The sequence below is a fragment of the Aquarana catesbeiana genome, linkage group LG09 (genome assembly GCF_042186555.1).
Source record: "Aquarana catesbeiana isolate 2022-GZ linkage group LG09, ASM4218655v1, whole genome shotgun sequence".
NCBI lineage: Eukaryota > Metazoa > Chordata > Amphibia > Anura > Ranidae > Aquarana > Aquarana catesbeiana.
The window spans coordinates 271,559,013-271,580,021 of record NC_133332.1 but is presented as its reverse complement, the minus strand read 5'-3'; the positions used below and the strand labels follow the sequence as shown (position 1 = coordinate 271,580,021).

The 21,009-nt window shown below is 45.0% G+C and overlaps 1 protein-coding gene and 1 pseudogene across 2 annotated transcripts in view; both read right to left on the bottom strand.

Annotated features, from left to right (window-relative positions):
* Window positions 1-21,009, bottom strand: part of SCAI (suppressor of cancer cell invasion) — a 1,468,821-nt gene that overhangs the window by 1,366,408 nt on the left and 81,404 nt on the right. The window lies entirely within an intron of this gene.
* LOC141109173 (5S ribosomal RNA) lies at window positions 2,409-2,527 on the bottom strand (annotated as a pseudogene).

The window sequence follows — 21,009 nt, the reverse complement described above, 5'->3', positions numbered from 1 at the left end:
TTAGATGCCGCCCATATTACTTTTATATACTATCAACAATATGTTCCAGTGGATTCCACCAATTTCAATTATTTTTTATACTGTGGAGACAAGCACGAGTCTGGCGTTTTTACAATGTTACCATTGTAAAACCAATATGTTGCTATGCCAATAAGTCACTATATCATTATGTTACTATGGTATGGAATAAAGTGTTTCTGTATTTTATTATATTGGGGTTATATTGGATTTTTTTTAATTATGTAAGATATATGGTGGTTATTATGGTACCTACCAGACATCACTGTGTTGTGTTGTCTCCCTGGCTGCATGTTTCATAGAAAGTCCCAAAACCTTGCTCCACTAGATCTCAACTATCGGGGATGGAGGTACAGTCCAATGTCCTCATATAAAGTCCCAAACCTTCACTTTTTTTTATGTACTTTAAAAGAAAAGGATTTTACAGGTAAGCTGTTATAAAAATCCTATTTTCTTTAATCGTACATCACGGGACACAAAGCCATAGTAATTACTATGTGGCATGTCCCAGAGCAATGTCAACTGAGGGGAGGGACACAAACCAAAGTAGGGCACCATGAGATCAGAGGATTTATACTGCTGCCTGCAGTACACGGTGCCCAAAGGCGACATCCTCATGTCTTTTTACATCCATCAGATAGACTCTGATAAATATATGGCTTGAAGACCAAGTTGCAGCCTTGCAGAATTGAGCCATGGAGGCTTGGTGATGCACTGCCCACAAAGCACTAACAGCCCTAGAGGAGTGTGCTTTGATTGAGAGGGTAGAACTACCACTTTTAACCATAAGCTTGAACGATTACTTGTCGAATCCATTTAGAAATAGTAGATTTTGATGCTGCCTGTCCTCTTTCAGGACTTTCAGGCAACACAAACAAAACATCCGTTTTCCAAATCTGAGCAGTCGCCTTAAGTAGACTTTGACTGCTCTCACCACATCAAGAGATGGTAGAGATTTTTCTTCCATAGAACAGGGTTCTGGAAAAAAGAAGATAGAACAATATCCTGGTTTAGATGAAAACCTGATATTACTTTCAGTAAAAAAGTTAGGATGAGGACGCAATACTACCTTATCCATGAATAATAAAAATATGACTCTTTACAAGAAAGAACCACCAATTCTGATACCTTTCTTGCAGCAGATATGGTTACCAGAAAAAAAAAAATTGTTTCCTTGTCAAAAAAAGGACCAAGGGAATATGTCGTATCGGCCCAAAAAAAGGCAGTTTTGTAATGCAGACAAAACTAAATTCAAATCCCAAGGGTTCAGGGGTTTACCTAACCGGAGATTAAGCCGTGTCACCCCCTGAATAAAGTTACGAACCAAAGAATGCGAAGCAAGTGGTCGTTGAAATAATACCAATAAGGCTGAGACCTGTCCTTAGAAAGCACTCAAGGCCAGCCTCATTTCTCACCCCATCTGCAGAAAGTCAAGGATTCTACCTTTGACCTATTTCCTGGGGTGCAACCCCTGGTTTCACACCAGGAGACATATGTTTCCCAGAATCCATAATATACAAATTATGGAGGCCGGCTCCCTTGCATTAACCAAGGTAGAAACTACTGAATCTGACAGCCCACGCTTCTTCAGAGTGTGGGTCCCCATAGCCAGACCATTAAATTTAGCATTTGTAAAGTAGGATGGAACACAGGACCTTGCGAGAGAAAGTCTGGCCATGATGGTAGGGTCCATGGGTCCCCTACTGCCATCTTTACGATCTCTGCATACCAAGATTTCCTGGGTCCGCTGGGGGCCACAAGAATCAACGACTTCCCTTCCTCCTGAATCCTGCGAAGTCGTGGATGCAGGCAGAATAGGAGGGAATGCATAAATCAGTGAGAACCGATTCCACAGGAATAGCAAGGCATCTGTTCCGCATGCTAGCGGATCCTTTGTTGTCTATTTCTTTTTTGAACCTGGCCGCAAACAGATCTATGTCTGGGATCCTCCATTTTTGACAGGAAGATACCGGGGTGAAGGAACCATTCTCCCAGGAACAACTGCTGGCGACTCAAGTAGTCCACCTGCCAATTTTCTATTCCTAGAATGAAGACTGCCGATAGGCAAAAGTACATTGTTTTCTGCCCAAGATTAATATAGGCCATTGCTGTGGCCTTGTTGGATTGAATCCTGGCAGTACAATACTGCAAACTGAACGTTTAGGCCCTCAGGACCAAGAGCTCCGGCTGAATTTCTAAAATGTTAATGGGCAAGGCCATTTCTGATCTGGGCCACTTCTCTTGGACAGTTGCCTCTTCCAGTACTGTTCCCCAACCTAAACAAAAAAGGTTAGTATATGTTGTTACCACTTCCCAGGTAACTGAAGGAAGGATTGTCCCCTTAGTATATTTTTGGATATTAACCATAAAACGGAGGCTCAGGCACACCCAGCCTACAGCACCTGGTATTTCCAGGTGGTCTCTCAACCGAGTACTAACCAGGCCCAACCCTGCTTAGCCTCCAAGATCAGACGAGATCAGGCGTTATCAGGGTGATGTGGCCTTTGGCTTTGGAGTCAGACATATTGGGAATGTAGAGCTTGAACCCTTTGTTCCAAGCCAATAGGATACTGTTTTGCAGCAGTCTCGAATGAAACTGAGCATAAGGAATGGCCTCGAATGAAGCCACCATCTTTCCCAACAACCCCTCATGCAAAGTTGAATAGAAGAAATTCATCTTGCTTCGACCACCTAAATCAGTTCCTTTATGGCGCTGAACTTTGCATGGCTTAAGAATACCCTTTTCTGGGTGTACCTATGATCGGACCCAAGTATTTTAGCCTTCTTCATGGTATTAAAAAAAGATTTCTCCTAGGTTGAGAATCCGACCTAGATATTTCAGGTAGTTGAATGTAGTGACCATATTTTGGTCTGAGCGGGCTACCGACTGGTCTATCAAGAACAGATCGACTGGGTAAACCATAATAGTTATACCTTGGGCCCTTAATCTGGCTAGAAGAGGGGCCAGAACCTTTGTAAAACACTCAAGGTGCAGTAGCTGGACCGGAAAGCAGAGTTACACACTGAAAATGAAGATTTTCCACCTTGAAAAAGTAGATATTACTAGTGAGGGAGGAAATAGGCATATGGAGGTATGCATCTTTGATATCGATTGATGGCAGAAGTTCTCCTCCTTGTAGGATGGAGATAACTGATTTGGATTGATTCCATATGAAAAAAAGAGTGGTTATATTCAGGAATTAAATTTAGATTTTTGAGATCCGGAATGTCCATTCGGATTTGGCTCTGTGAAATAGGATTTTTTACTTACAGTAAAATCCATTTCTCTGAAGTTCATTGACAGACACAGCCTTCGTAACGATAGGGTTATATCACCTCTATTAGGAATAGGACTAGGCAGAACAAAAACGCAAACGAGCACCTGGCTACGCCCATGGGCCATCCTTCAGTTAGTATATAACCCCCGCCCTGCTCTAGGCATTCAGTTTAGTAGCAAACAGTAATAGAAGTATCAAAAGAACTCCACAGAGGGGCGGGTGCTGTGTCTGTCAATGAACTTCAGAGAAATGGATTTTACGGTAAGTAAAAAATCCTATTTTCTCATTCGTTCATTGACAGACACAGCCTTCATAACGACAGGGATGTCCCAAAGCAGTGCCAACATGAGGGGTGGGAAAACAAAAAATCCCAAGGCTAATACAAGAGCCAACCAGGTAACAGGAACTTTACCCAGGACAAGCTGGAACCCAACCTGAATGATACCCCTTGAAGAGGGAATAGACCCTCTAACCAGCAGCCTGCAAAAAAACCTTGCGGCCAAAAGAGGCATCCACAGATGCCAACTCATTCACTTCGTAGACTTGGGAACCAGTACACCGATGACCAGTGGTCGCCTTGCCAACTTGCACAATGGACGCATGACAACAGAAGGCCCAAGATGCACTAAGCGCCTGAGAAGAAAGCACCATAACAGGAAAGGAGGCACCCGATCACTGACAGAACAGCCCCCCCCACTCAGAGAAGGGTTGTAGACAAAACCAGAACGCCCCTTTCTTGGCCCGTCCGCAAATACCCCTTCAGGGCAGATAAGGCAAATTCCTCGGAAAGTGCTGACTAGGGACACAAGACAATACAATGTCCCTATTCAAATGGAAATCCAAGGACGGAACTCTGTAAACAAAAAGGCAAAGCACCACCTTAACCTGGGTAAGGTGAATGACAAGATAAGTCCCCCTTCTTTACACTGTGAGCGGAGGTGATAGCCCCAGGAGACCACCCTCCGAGCCAGAGAAAGTAATGGAATCTCCCGAATATCTTGAAAATGAGATCGAGAGACTTCTGGCCTATATGTGTTCAGGGGCAGTTGAAAAAAAGTGTCCAACTGCCTCTGAACGCGAGTTTAACAGCGCCTCGTGTGCATGAGGCCTAAAGGGGACAATGGGCATCCCTGCCTTGTCCCATTCCTTATCACAAAAAGGGGGGGGGGGGGGAGACTACTCCTTTTACCTTCACTTGAGCTTTAGGTTCTTTATACATGCCTGCAATCCATCTAATCATTTTCCCTCCCAGTTTTATGTGGCGAAGGACTGCAAACATGAACCCCCATCCCACCCTATCAAATGCCTTCTCCGCGTCTATTCCTAAATACACACACGGAGTCTTAGTTGAGTTTGCTATATGCATCAAATTTAGGGTTTTGATGGTATTATCCCTTGCTTCTCTTGTTGGAACAAACCCTACCTGATCCTGATGGATCAGGAAGGGTAATTGCTGTTGTAGTCTTAAGGCTATAATCTTACTGAATATTTTTAGATCCGCATTCAATAAGGATATTGCCCTACAACTTCCACATTGCTTTGGATCCTTTCCTTCTTTTGGAATCAGCGCTATCATAGCTCTTAATGTCTCTGGATGGAAAATAGCTCCCTCCCCCAGCTCATTAAACATTTTAACCAGATAGGGTCCCAATATTGATGAGAATAACTTATAGTACTGGACCGAGAGCCCATCTGGTCCTGGTGCCTTCCCCATTTTTGCTAATCTCATTCCTCTCTGTACCTCTCCTAAAGTAATTGGCGAGTCCAACTCCTCCTGCACACTAGTTGTCAGGCACGGCATTCCACTTGCTTTTAGATACTCCTCCATCACTGTTCGATCTGGTGCGTCTATATTCAAATTGTAAAGTGAAGAGTAGAACTCGCCAAACACCTCGGCTATCTGTCCAGGCATCCCAACCTCCTCCCCATCTCTTTTCCTCACTGGAGGGAATAAACCTCCTTGCATGCATTTCACGTAATGCGCCTGCAAGTTGCCTGCTACATTTACTTCCTATTTGTAATGCCATTTTGGCTCTATATTGTAATAGGTCAGTTACTTGTCTACGGGCATTTAATAATTCTCGTTCCACTTCCGCAGTCTGAGCATGTTTATGTTGTGCCTCTAAGCCTTGGATTTTGGACAGTAGCGTAGTTAATTTGGCTTCCCTCTTCCCTTTATTCTTGCTCCGTGTTTTATCAGTACTCCCCGTATTACTGCTTTATGTGTTTCCCAGATTACTCCCGGGGGGGCTATCTGAATTATCGTTCATCTGGAAAAAACATTCTATTTCCCTCTGGACGTCCTCCCTTACTATGGGATCCTGAAGAAGGCTTTCATTAAGTTTCCATAGCCTCGTGGATGTATGGTGTCTGTCACGTTGTATTTTAAAAAGATTGGTGCATGATCTGACCATTTGATTAAACCAATAGGAGGCCTCACTTACTGAGTGTATTTGTTTGTGTGGTACAAAAAAAAAAAAAGTGGAGTATACTCTATGTGGGTTGGAAAAGAAAGTAATCTTTTTCCCGTGGATGGAATAATCGCCACACATCTACTATTGCTTGGGAAATCCCCTTTCTTACTTTAGGTGTCACTGAAGATACTCCTGATGAAGGATCTTCTTTGGGTATCAGGGGTACATTTAGATCTCCTCCCATGATTAACTGTCCTTCTTTGAACCCCATGAATAAATATATATATATATATATATATATATACACATATACACATATATATATATATATATACACACATATACATATATACATATATATATACATATACACACACACATACATAATTTTATTTTGGGGGGGTAAGGAAAGAAGGGGGAAATGGCCAATAAGAAATGCAGTTGGAATACTGAGAGGTAGTTGGAGTATTATGGTCGGGTCTGGGGGAAGCGCCCCCCTTCTGACATGGCAAGGAGTAACAACAACATGGAGGGCGGAAATGAGAGGAAGATTACTCTTCTTATTTCTTTGTCTTCTTTGCCTCTTTTGTGACTTCTTTATGTTTATTTGGGTTCATTCTTTTACCCATCTTTATTGGATAATATATTAGAAACAGGAGTAGATGGAATGGAATGTAACGAGTTATGTTTTTTTTTTTTTTTCTTGTCTGGCTGTATGTGCAGAAATGGAATGTAATATACAGAAGGATTGTTCATTTTTCACCTATTATATAAAAGAAAAATAAATAAATTATAAAAAAAGAAACCAGAGATTCCTCTATTGGAAACACGGTTGCCTTGAGCAGCCTAGAGATAGGGGGGTCCACTACTGGTGGAACATCCCACTACTGAAGGAGGGACTCCCCAAAGGGGTACCTTACAGCAAGCATTCTTGAAAACACCAAAGACACTTTGGACACTCCCCGTCCTCATGGACAACTTTCTTCGAATAAGAGGAGGAAAGGAACGCGTTTGCCGCACAAAACTGTTTATCCAAAGGCATTCTGGCCCTTCCGCCGCAGCCACTGCCGCAGAATCTTGAAAAAGGTTGCCCCACACGGATACAATAAGTGCAAAAAAAAACAGCGCCCCTCGACTGAGGCACCGTCCACACAACCGTGGCCCCCCCACAGGAGACACACAACCGTGGCCCCCCCCACAGGAGACACACAACCGTGCCCCCCCACAGGAGACACACAACCGTGCCCCCCCCCACAGGAGACACACAACCGTGGCCCCCCCCCACAGGAGACACACAACCGTGGCCCCCCCCCACAGGAGACACACAACCGTGGCCCCCCCCCCACAGGAGACACACAACCGTGGCCCCCCCCACAGGAGACACACAACCGTGCCCCCCCCCACAGGAGACACACAACCGTGGCCCCCCCCACAGGAGACACACAACCGTGGCCCCCCCCCACAGGAGACACACAACCGTGGCCCCCCCCCACAGGAGACACACAACCGTGGCCCCCCCCACAGGAGACACACAACCGTGGCCCCCCCCAGGAGACACACAACCGTGGCCCCCCCCACAGGAGACACACAACCGTGGCCCCCCCACAGGAGACACACAACCGTGGCCCCCCCCACAGGAGACACACAACCGTGGCCCCCCCCACAGGAGACACACAACCGTGGCCCCCCCCACAGGAGACACACAACCGTGGCCCCCGCCCACAGGAGACACACAACCGTGGCCCCCCCCACAGGAGACACACAACCGTGGCCCCCCCCCCACAGGAGACACACAACCGTGGCCCCCCACAGGGGGCACAAACCGTGGCCCCTCACAGGGGGCACAAACCGTGGCCCCTCACAGGGGGCACAAACCATGGCCCAGGCACAACCAGAGGCCCCTCACAGGGGCACAAACCATGGCCCCTCACCTAAGGGGCAAAGACCTCTGCAGTGCCACCCCTCAGAAAGGGGGGGCCACCACGAGGCCTAGCAGGCCGCCGAAGCCTAAAGTATTTAGTCGCCCACCACGAGCACGCGACCCACAGGGGGAAATCGCTGTAGGCCGCAAAAGCAGCGGCCTAAATTTATGCCCACCCTTGCGAACTCGCAGCCCACGGGGGGGGGGGGGCCACGGCTAAATTTCTGGATGCCCATCGCCGGCTCGTGGAGGGACCGGACCGACTCTGAGCCATGGTGATAGCTCGGCCAGTAGGCCGCAAAGCAGAGACCTAAATTTGTTGCCCACCAGCCGCTAGTGGGGCCCAGCTGGTAGGCCGCAAAGCTACGGCCTAAATTAGCCCCAGGACCTCCAAAAACCCTCCTTGCAGGCCTCACCCCAGATACCCCCCAAATCTAAAAACCCAGAGGTGGAAAACAGGGCCATTGTCCCAAAAAGTCCCTAGACCAGAAGCCTGGACCTCACCCGGGTAAGAGGGGGAGGGGGGGAGAGGAAGGGAGGGTGGAGGAGAACCCCAGAGGGACAGATCACCCCAGGGAGTACCCACTCCCCCACCGCTCCAGCAAAGTGCGTAACACTCCCCAACAGATCCTCCTCACCTGGGGGGGTGGAGAACCCCTGAAGGACCCACTACCCCAGGGAGTACCCCCTCCCCCACCTCTCCAGGGAAGGAGAGGCGGGGGGCCCCTTACTTACCGCACCAGCGAAGTGCGCAGGTAACACTCCCAGACAGATCCATCTCCCGCCTAGAAGAGTGGCTGTCTGCCATGGCAAAACTGTGATCCAAGACAGCAGTAGCCCGTTCATATGTGTCCCTGTGAGACTCAATCTCGCCGGCCACCCTGGTCTGGAATGGGCTTGTCGCAGCCGACCCAGCACGGAGCCAAGGTCTGTGCATGCTCGATGGCCAGGCTGGGGAGACTACCAGGATCTATATTATCCAGCCTGTCACCCAGCCCAGCAGTTGATTGCAGATCGTCACAGGAAAAAGTGAAATAAAAGAAATAAAACAAAGAACCACAGGTCCTAACAGGGAGCCAGGTCCTTACTCCTGACTAGGCAGAAAAAAAAAAAAAAAAAAACTGAATGCCTAGAGCAGGGTGGGGGTTATATTCTGACTGAAGGACGGCCCATGGGCGTAGCCAGGTGCTCATTTGCTTTTTGTTCTGCCTAGTCCTACTCTTAATAGAGGTGATATAACCCTATCGTTATGAAGGCTGTGTGTCAATGAACGAATGAGAAAAAGGTTTGAATCAAACCCCAAACTCTGTTCTTACATGGGGACCCCCATGATCACTTTTTTCTTTTTCTCTGGATCCTTAGAAATGTTTGAGCTGAGAAAAACGAGGAGACGGGAACTCTTCGAACTCCAGTTTGTACCCTGGAGCTATTGAGGAAGTCCCCCATTTGTCTCGACACTCTTCCTGCCAGTTCCTTGAGAACTGCAGAAGAATTCCCCCCATTCGATTGAACCTAATGGTGGAAGCCGCCGTGACTGCCTGGAGGCTGATGCCTCTGGCACAGGACAAGGAGCTTTAAAACAAAAATACATTTACTGCTTTTCTTAAATGGCAAAAAGGGGTGCTTTCCACTAGAAAGTCTTTGGATGCATTATTAAAAACATCCCCAAATAGCTGTTTCACAGCAAAAAGGAAGACTAGCCAGGAGCTTCTTACAAGGCGCTTAGCGAAGCGAAGGGCGCAAGGCCTGAAGGATAGAATCTCTCATAGCAACTATTGCAAACATAAAGCTGCCTCTTGGATAACCTTGAACACCCATTAAAACTGGTCTCTCAATGATTAATTACTGTCAGCACAGGCTGAGACACTCAATCTGCCAGAGAAAAAAAAAAAAGTGTTTTTTTTTTGGGGGGGGGGGGTTCCCAATAGGAATTCCACCTTTTTATCCATTGGATCCTTAAGCATTTGAGCATTGTCTGCCGTACAAGTCAAACCTATTCACAGAGCATATAGCAGCGTTAATTGCTGGTATACCCTACTTAGTGAATTTCCTCCACCATAGGATAAAGTGTGAAAACGTTTTAGGAGGGAAAAAATGCTTATCTGGGTGATCCTCTCAGGATACAAAAAAGCTTTTTCAGCAATGAATGGACAGGAAAAGGCTTTAGTGAATCCAAATAAACACTCAGTTAAGGGTACATAAATGTGGAGTGATCATTCAGCAAGAAATTGCACCATCAATCTTAAGATTGGAACAGCTGAATCTCCCACATTTGACATCTCAGAAGAGGAGTCATCAGCCTAACCACGGTCCCCTGAGGGAATTAGCCTTCTCCTGCCCCTAGTTCCTCAGTTTGAGGGTCCTGGGTAATGGAAGAAAACCTGTCGTATTTTGACCCACACTGGGATGCGATTAAAGTCGCTAAACTTTAAAAAAAAAAACACAAAAAAACAAAACAAAAACACACTCCCACATTGGAGGACGCCAACACCGCGCTAAGCCCCGACCCCACCGTCACAATGCGCTCCCCCTCTTTTTCAAAAACAGTTTTCCCGCGCAAGCATGGGCCTCCGATCCAATGGGATCAGCTGAGGGAGGGATGGCGTGGAGGATAGCTGGAAGTCGCCGCCATGTATGGGCGGTAAAAGAAAATGGCATTGCTGATCGTTTTTAGTTCTCCCTTATACTCAGCCTCTCGAAGAGGAGAAGAGTTAAGCTCAGGTGGGGGTGTCTGGAGGAAGCAAAACCCCCAAAACTTACCGGAGGTCTGCCTGCTAGCCGGAGTAAAAAAGTCTGCTGCTTATGTGACACAGCGTGACTCTGAGCAAAGCATGAGAAGGTACGTGCTCCATACAGCCCCCAGTGGTGACACTGAGGCATGACAACATTTACTTTAAAGGAGACATTTCAGAAAACTTAAATATTCCTTAGAAAAACTCCACTTACCTTTACCGCCACTGGGTTTTCTGTGGTAAAACCAACAGACCCAATCTTCACGGTGGGTTCCGTTAGCAAACTTTCAGGAACCGGGGACCCACGGGGAACCCACAATCCTGGACCTGTAAAAAGCACCCCGCCAGTAAAACTTTATGGCCTTAATATCAAAAGTACTGGATCCCGGGGTAAAAAGAAGAAGCATTACAGGCAAAACCTTGTTTCTTCGGATACGAGGCCCAGGTACCATTCAATTCAGCCTAAAAGACACTTTGAATGGATCCGGCTGCATAGCTAGCCCCAGCAAAGATTGCTCCAGAGGAGAACAGCACAGTACATCTTCACTTGTGACCAACACCTAAGACACTGGCGAAAAAAAACAGATATTCCCAGTAGTGGGAGGGGTTATATAGGGAGGCAACTTCCTGTTTAGGGTGTGCCAGTGTCCAGCACCTGAAGGTGGACTATAACCCACATAGTAATTACTATGGCTCTGTGCCCAGTGATGTACGATTAAAGAAACACATAGTCCAGAGATGGGCCGTACTGGCCTGACCGGTTTCACTGATCCCTGTCGGCTGCGTCAGAGGCTGGTTGCCAATGCAATCCCCTCACCATGTGGAGCATCCAGGCTTTAAATGGACACCATGGTTATCACTATTCCATTTGCATACCTCCTCTTGACCACTGTTACCCGGCAACGCTCCCCCACGTCATTACAACCACCTTCTACCGTGATATAGAATCATCCACAGTTCAAGGCAATTCAGGAGACCTATTAATATAATCTCCCTTTTTGGAATAACAGTTTTACCTTTATTCAACATTTGGGTCACTTCTCATAGGTCGTTTAGACCTGGGGGTATTATCCCAGCTCTATTACAGCATTCTCAGTGCTTCTACAACTTGGGTGGATTTGCACCACCTGTCCAGAGATGGTCCTTTTGCTTTTATAGCTTTGATGCGGTTTGTATGATGTTTAAGGTCTCTTACCTTTGATATCAATAAATCTTTTTTGCTAATCATGTTTGTATGGTAAGTGAAGTTCCATAGATATGTGCTACCTTAGGGTTGGTTGAGCGAACAGGTTTTTATTTCAAGTTTGCCATTCTTTAACTGAGCATTGCGGAGTACTGTTGAGTAACTGAGCATTGTTGAGTAACTTAAGGGTTTATTTACTAAAGGCAAATCCACTTTGCAGTACAAGTGCACTTGGAAGTGCAGTCGCTGTAGATCTGAGGGGGACATGCAAGGAGAATTAAAAAAAACAGCATTTTTACTTGCACATGAATGGATGATAAAATCAGCAGAGCTTCCCCTAATTTCAGAGCCTTCCCTCAGATCTACAGCGACTGCTGTTTGTTACCTCTCAGCCAGTATTGACCAGCTTCATAAGAGCATCATTGAGCTATTGCTTTTTCCAACAGTTAGACCCTGTGAATACATGCAATTCCATTCTGGGAAACTGTACATCTGTGCCTCTGGACTGGATACTAACTGTGGATTATAATCATCTCTCCACGCTGACAGCTATGTTTTGCTACAATCCTAATTAACCACTTAGCAACCGGCCCATAGCCGAATGACGGCTGCAGGGCAGTTGCTCAACTCTGGGATCACGTCTTCCCAGAGTTCCCCTCTTGCGCGCCCCCTGGGGCGCGCACCTGAACATATCCATGACCGCCGGGTCCTCTGGACCCGGCGCATCACGGATCCCGGTAAATGGCCGCTGATCGCGGTCGTTTACCATGTGATCGCTCCGTCAAATGACGCCGTCTGATGACGCCGGTTCCTCTCCTCCCCTCCTGTGTACCGATCGGTACACTGTGACCGAAGAGGGGGATGGATGGATGGCTGCAGCGCTGTGGGCTGGATGTGTAGTGCCCACAGCGCTGCACAGTGACATCCAGCCATCCATCCATCCATCCATCCTCAGCCATCCCTACCGCTCTGCAATACCCCCACACTACTCGGCAATACCCCCACAACACTGTGCAAGACTCGGCAATACCCCACAACGCTGTGCAATACTCTGCAATACCCCGCCATACCCAGTCATACTCTGCGATACCCTGCCATACTCAGCCATACTCGGCGATACCCCTCCATACTCTGAAATACCCCGCAATACTCTGAAATACCCCGCAATGCCCTGCCATACCCAGCCATACTCTGCAATACTCGGTGATACCCAGCCATACTCTGCCATACTCGGCTGTACTCGGCCTCTGTTTGTGGCCAGGCTGTGGAAGTCTCACACATGTGGTATTGCCGTACTCAGGGAGGAGTAGGAGAATCTATTTTGGAGTGTCATTTTTGGTATGTACATACTATGTGTTAGAAATAATGTATAAATGGACAACTTTGTGTTATAAAAAAAAAAAAATGCGTTTTAACCACTTACTGCCCACCGGCTGTCATACGACGTTCTTTGTGCGGGGATATCTGAATAATGGGTGCAGCTACAGGCATCATTCAGATATCAGCTTTTTTGGCCGGCGATTCCCTACACCATAAGAACAATCATAGCGGCTGTTCCACTGCTTGATCGTTCTTACAGGAGGCGACCCCATATCTCACTGTAAAGAGGACCTGTCATGCCATATTCCTATTACAAGGGATGTTTACATTCCTTGTAATAGGAATAAAAGGTCAATTTTTTTTTTTTTTAAAAGCATCAAACTAAAATAAAGTAAAATGAATAAAAAAAAAAAATTTTTAAAGCACCCCTGTCCCTGTGTGCTTGCATGCAGAAGCGAACGCATACGTAAGTCCCGCCCACATATGAAAACGGTGTTCAAACCACACATGTGAGGTATCGGTGTGATCGGTAGAGCGAAAGCAATAATTTTGGCCCTAGACCTCCTCTAACTCAAAACATGAAACCAGTAAAAAAATTTTAAAGCGTCGCCTATGGGGATTTTTGAGTAGCGAAGTTTGGCCCCATTCCACAAGCGCATGCAATTTTGAAAGGTGACATGTTGGGTATCTATTTACTTGGCGTAACCTCATCTTTCATATTATGCAAAAACATTGGGCTAAATTTGCTGTTTTGTTTTTTTTTAAAGCACAAAACTGTTTTTTTTTCCCAAAAAAAGCGTTAAAAAAAATTGCTGCGCAAATACCGTGCGAGATAAAAAGTTGCAATGACCGCCATTGTATTCTCTAGGGTCTTTGCTAAAAAAACATATGTTTTGGGGTTCTATGTAATTTTCTAGCTAATAAATGATGATTTTTACATGTAGGAGAGAAATATCAGAATTGGCCTGGGTGCTCCAGAACGCCTGAAGGTGCTCCGTGCATGTTGGGCCTCTGTATGTGGCCATGCTGTGTAAAAGTCTCACATCTGGTATCGCCACACTTGGGAGTAATAGCAGAATGTATTTTGGAGTGTAATTTGTGGTATGCATATGCGGTGTGTGAGAAATAACCTGCTAATATGACAATTTTGTGAAAAAAAAAAAAAAAAGTAAAAAAACACAACTTGATTTTGCAAAGAATTGTGGGAAAAAATGACAACTTCAAAAAACTCACCATGCATCTTTCTAAATACCTTGGAATGTCTTCTTTCCAAAAAGGGGTCATTTGGGGGGTAGTTGTACTTTTCTGGCATGTTAGGGTCTCAAGAAATTAGATAGGCCGTCAGTACTTCAGGTGTGATTAATTTTCAGATATTGGCACCATAGCTTTTGGACTCTATAACTTTCGCAAAGACCAAATAATATCCACCGATTTGGGTTAATTTTACCAAAGATATGTAGCGGCATAAATTTTGGCCAAAATATATGAAGAAAAATTACTAATTTGCAAAATTTTATAACAGAAATGAAGAAAAATGCATTTTTTTTACAGATTTTTCGGTCTTTTTTCTTTTATAGCGCAAAAAATAAAGAACCCAGCGGTGATTAAATACCACCAAAATAAAGCTCTATTTGTGTGAAAAAAAAGGACAAAAAATTTCATATAGATACAGTGTTGCATGCCTGAGTAATTGGCATTCAAAATGTGAGAGCACCAAAAGCTGAAAATTGTTCTGGTTAGGAAGGGGGTTTAAGTGCCCAGTGCCCAAGTGGTTAAAGCTGTCTCTGTGGGACTAGCAACCTGACTCAATCAACCACCCTTTAACAGGGGTCTTTTTTGTTTAAAGGGTTACTAATTAAACCTAGTGACAGGACAGACTCTGTTATGTATGGTGCATGTCACTGAGATCAATAGTCTGATCCATAAATATTACCTACTCCAATTAACAATAGCCTTGTTATAGGTGTGTGCATGCATGGTTGAAGCGTGATGCAGCTGCTCTTAGACAACGTTGTCTATTTTTAACATGATCTTGGTGGTGTGTACCTGGTCTTGGCCCCCTTTTTGTATTAACCACTTCAGCCCTGGAAGGTTTTACCCCCTTCCTGACCAGAGCACTTTTTACAATTCGGCACTGCGTCGCTTTAACTGCTAATTGAGCGGTCATGCAATGCTGTACCCAAACGAAATTTGCGTCCTTTTCTTCCCACAAATAGAGCTTTCTTTTGATGGTATTTGATCACCTCTGCCGTTTTTATTTTTTGCGCTATACACGGAAAAATTTTGGAAAAAAATGATATTTTCTACTTTTTGTTCTAAAAAAAATCCAATAAACTCAATTTTAGTTATACATTTAGGCCAAAATGTATTCGGCCACATGTCTTTGGTAGAAAAAATGTCAATAAGTGTATATTTATTGGTTTGCGCAAAAGTTATAGCGCCTACAAACAAGGGTACATTTTCTGGAATTTACACAGCCTTTAATTTATGACTGCCTATGTCGTTTCTTGAGGTGCTAAAATGGCAGGGCAGTACAAAACCCCCACAAATGACCCCATTTTGGAAAGTAGACACCCCAAGGAATTTGCTGAGAGGCATGTTGAGCCCATTGAATATTCATTTTTTTTGTCCCAAGTGATTGAATAATGACAAAAAAAAAAAAAAAAATTACAAAAAGTTGTCACTAAATGATATATTGCTCACACAGGCCATGGGCATATGTGGAATTGCACCCCAAAATACATTTAGCTGCTTCTCCTGAGTACGGGGATACCACATGTGTGGGACTTTTTGGGAGCCTAGCCGCGTACGGGGCCCCGAAAACCAATCACTGCCTTCAGGATTTCTAAGGGCGTACATTTTTGATTTTACTCCTCACTACCTATCACAGTTTTGGAGGCCATGGAATGCCCAGGTGGCACAACCCCCCCCCAAATGACCCCATTTTGGAAAGTAGACACCCCAAGCTATTTGCTGAGAGGCATGGTGAGTATTTTGCAGCTTTCATTTGTTTTTGAAAATAAAGAAAGACGAGGAAAAAAAATTTTTTTTTTTTCTTTTTTCAATTTTCAAAACTTTGTGACAAAAAGTGAGGTCTGCAAAATACTCACTATACCTCTCATCAAATAGCTTGGGGTGTCTACTTTCCAAAATGGGGTCATTTGGGGGGGTTTTTTGCCACCTGGGCATTCCATGGCCTCCGAAACTGTGATAGGCAGTGAAGAGTGAAATCAAAAATTTACGGCCTTAGAAAGCCTGAAGGCGGTACTTGGTTTTCGGGGTCCCGTACGCGGCTAGGCTCCCAAAAAGTCTCACACATGTGGTATCCCCGTACTCAGGAGAAGCAGCAGAATGTATTTTGGGGTGTAATTTCACATATTCCCATGGCATGTTTGAGCAATATATCATTTAGTGACAACTTTGCGCAAAAAAAAATAAAAAAAATAAAAAATTGTCTCTTTCCCGCAACTTGTGTCACAATATAAAATATTCCATGGACTCGACATGCCTCTCAGCAAATAGCTTGGGGTGTCTACTTTCCAAAATGGGGTCATTTGGGGGGGGGTTTGAACTGTCCTGGCATTTTATGCACAACATCTAGAAGCTTATGTCACACATCACCCACTCTTCTAACCACTTGAAGACAAAGCCCTTCCTGACACTTTTTGATTACATAAAAAAATAATTTTTTTTTGCAAGAAAATTACTTTGAACCCCCAAACATTATATATTTTTTTAAAGCAAATGCCCTACAGATTAAAATGGTGGGTGTTTCATTTTTTTTTTTCACACAGTATTTGCGCAGCGATTTTTCAAACGCATTTTTTGGGGAAAAAAACACACTTTTTTAAATTTTAATGCACTAAAACACACTATATTGCCCAAATGTTTGATGAAATAAAAAAGATGATCTTAGGCCGAGTACATGGATACCAAACATGACATGCTTTAAAATTGCGCACAAACGTGCAGTGGCGACAAACTAAATACATTTTTAAAAGCCTTTAAAAGCCTTTACAGGTTACCACTTTAGATTTACAGAGGAGGTCTACTGCTAAAATTACTGCCCTCGATCTGACGTTCGCAGTGATACCTCACATGCATGGTGCAATTGCTGTTTACATTTGACGCCAGACCGACGCTTGCGTTCGCCTTAGCGCGAGAGCAGGGGGGACAGGGGTGCTTTTTTTCTTTTTTTTTTTTCTTTATTATTATTATTTTTTTATCTTATTTTTAAACTGTTCCTTTAATTTTTTTTTTTTTTAAATCATTTTTATTGTTATCTCAGGGAATGTAAATATCCCCTATCATAGCAATAGGTAGTGACAGGTACTCTTTTTTGCAAAAATTGGGGTCTATTAGACCCTAGATTTCTCCTCTGCCCTCAAAGCATCTGACCACACCAAGATCGGTGTGATAAAATTCTTTCCCAATTTCCCAATGGCGCTGTTTACATCCGGCGAAATCTAAGTCATAAAATGCTCGTAGCTTCCGGTTTCTTAGGCCATAGAGATGTTTGGAGCCACTCTGGTCTCTGATCAGCTCTATGGTCAGCTGGCTGAATCACCGACTGCATTCTCAGGTTCCCTGTCGAGACAGGAGAGCCAGAGAAAAACACGGAAGACGTTGGGGGGGGGGGGCATTCCCTCCCACTGCTTGTAAAAGCAGTCTAGAGGCTAATTAGCTGCTAGGATTGCTTTTACATGAAAGCCGAACGCTGGCTGAAAAGAATGATACCAAGATGATACCTAAACCTGCAGCCATCATTCTGGTATAACCACTCAAAGTCGTGAATGGCGTACCTGAAGACAAAAAAATGGTTAACAATAAAGCACAGTAAATGGTAAGGTATAAAAAAATTGCATATCTGAAAAGCAAACATGATAAAACATAATAACAATAAAACATTGCAGAATAGAATACAGTAAAAAAGAGCAGAACAATAGAGAGAATAGAGAGAGAGAGAGAATAGAGAGAGAACAATAAAACGACAACTATTTTTTTTTTATTTTATATTTTTGTATGTGTTTTTTTTTTTTTTTTTTTTTTTACACTTTTTTTTGTAACTAACTTTTATAACTGTAACCGGTTCCAGGTTCGGGTCTCTCAAAATGCGATGGCATCTTGGGAGACCCTGTGAAAGTGTGCCTAGTCTGTGCAATGCTGTACCCTACGCTAATACTCAACTAGTGAATGGTAGCGTTCAAAACATTCACCAATGCAAAGACCAGGATTGTCAGGACAGGAGGGACAATAATAGCGGGTGTCACCCCTATATCCGCGCTTGCTGCAGACACGACATCTTTTTTGGGGGGGTTAGTTGGGTAGGGGTACTCGGGAGGACATAAAGAAAATGCCTCTCATGCAGCCGACTGCATTTGATTGGGGATGTGAATGGGGGAAGTACGGGCGCTGCAGAAGCGGTGGGTTCCCAATTAGGATTGGCGAATGCAGCAGGAAGGGCACTATGGGCACGACGGGCCTGTGTTTGTCTTTTTGGTGGCAGCGGGACACTACTTGTGCTTGCCACCTCACCAGCTTGAACTGCACTTATGGGACTCGCCACGTCACCAAGTGTTACTGCAGTGCTGGTTTGACTACGACCGGGGTGTACTAGGCCGCTGGTGCTTGCCAGTTCACCAAAACGCTACAAAAAAAAAACTGTTAGCGATCGCAGGGATCAGGCCTGACTCTGCGAACGCTGCAGTTATGTGTTTAGTGTTTTGTGTCAGTGATCGATTGATACTGCACTTGGGTGGGGTGGGCTGGGCTGGGCCGGGCGGAGGGGCAAAACGCAGGTGCTAGCAGGTATCTGGGCTGATCCCACTAACACTGCGTTTGTGGGAACCCTAAACTGCTGGGGACGCTAGTATAGATCTGATCAGATATTGATCCGATCAGATACTATACCACTAAGGGAGGTGTACGGTGCGTGCGTGGGTGTTAGCGGTACTGGCGCTAACCTGACGCTGCCTGGGGCTGGTGCTTGCCAGTCCACCAAAACGCTACCAAAAAAACTGTTAGCGATCGCAGGGATCAGGCCTGACTCTGCGAACGCTGCAGTTATGCGTTTAGTGTTTTGTAAGTGACAGTGATCGATCGATACTGCACTTGGGTGGGCTGGGCCGGGCAGAGGGGAAAAACGCAGGTGCTAGCGGGTATCTGGGCTGATCCCGCTAACACTGCGTTTTTGGGAACCCTAAACTGCTGGGGACACTAGTATAGATCTGATCGGATCAGATATTGATCCGTACAGATACTATACCACTAAGGGAGGCGTATGCTTCGTGCGTGGGTGTTAGCGGTACTGGCGCTAATCTGACGCTGCCTGGGGCGATGCATATCACCGCCGGGCGATCAGGGGGCTAAACCTTTATTCGGTAATAAACGGCGGGTTCCCTGACACTATAAAAAATAAACGAACTAACCAGCGTCACCCGTAACGGTTATACGGTGATCAGTGGTGAAAGGGTTAACTAGGGGGCAATCAAGGGGTTAAAACATTTATTATTAGGTAGTATGTGGGGGTCCCTGTCGCTATAAAACGCTGACGGCGAACCTAAATATTTAGGTCCCTAACTAGCGTCACCAGCGACACTAATACAGCGATCAGAAAAATGATCGCTTAGTGACACTGGTGACAGGGGGTGATCAAGGGGTTAAAACTTTATTAGGGGGGGTTAGGGGGGTATCCTAGACCTACAGGGGGGTAATACTAACTGCCCTAACACTGTAACTGTCACAAACTGACACCAATGCAGTAATCAGAAAAAAAAAAATACTGCTTGCTGTCAGTTTGTGACAGGGGGGGGGTGATTGGGGGGGGATCGGGGGGCGATCGGGGGGGGGGGGAAATCGGGGGTGTAAAGTATGCCTGGCATGTTCTACTGTGTGTGTGTGTGTTGTGCACTTACATGTCTTCTCTCCTCGGCGCTGGGACGGAAACTGCCAAAGCCGAGGAGAGATGACATCACATCCTCTGCCTGTGTGAAACTACACACAGGCAGGGGAGGATTCCGATTGGCTGGGAGCGATCGCGAGGGGGGGGGCCACGATCGGATGGTCTCCCCCTCGCCTCCCGACGCTCCTAGTCAAATGCCGACCGCCGCTGGCACCGGGGGGGGTCCGATCGGACCCCCCGCCCGCGGGAGGCAGATCAGGTACAGGTACGTGATTCTGCCTGCCCGTGCCATTCTGCCGCCGTATATGTGCGTTAGGCGGTCGGCAAGTGGTTAAACATATTTTTCTAATAAAATGTATCCCTTATTAAGCAGCATGGTCCGCCTGTGTCTCTTCTCAGTGGGAATCTTTCCCCTGTAAATTTTCTTTATAGTATTTAGGCACAGAGACCGCAACTATTATTGGTGAGCCTGCTAATCTTGGGACACCACACGGGTATATTGAACACTATTAGTTACCACAACACTGGGTGAGTATTGATCTTCAACCATTTTTCTATACACTTGCAGTGCAGAGTGGATTTGTCTTTAGTAAATCAACCCCTTAGGCTTGCTGAGTAACTGAGTACTCAGCAACTTAAGCATTGCTGAGTAATAACTTAGTGTTTTTGACTATTGTTAAAGAGTGTGTGTGTGAGTAAAATTTATATATATATATATATATATATATATATATATATATATATATATATATATACACATACACACACACACACACACACACACACATATATACACATACATATATACATATACACACACACACACATACATACACACACACACACACACACATACATACACACACAGTGGGGATGGAAAGTATTCAGACCCCCTTAAATTTTTCACTCTGTTCTATTGCAGCCATTTGCCAAAATCATTTAAGATTTTTTCCTCCTTAATGTACACACAGCACCCCATATTGACAGAAAAACACAGAATTGTTGACATTTTTGCAGATTTATTAAAAGAGAAAAACTTAAATATCACATGGTCCTAAGTATTCAGACCCTTTGCTGTGACACTCATATATTTAACTCAGGTGCTGTCCATTTCCTCTCATCATCCTTGAGATGGTTCTACACCTTCATTTGAGTCCAGCTGTGTTTGATTATACTGATTGGACTTGATTTGGAAAGCCACACACCTGTCTATATAAGACCTTACATCTTACAGTGCATGTA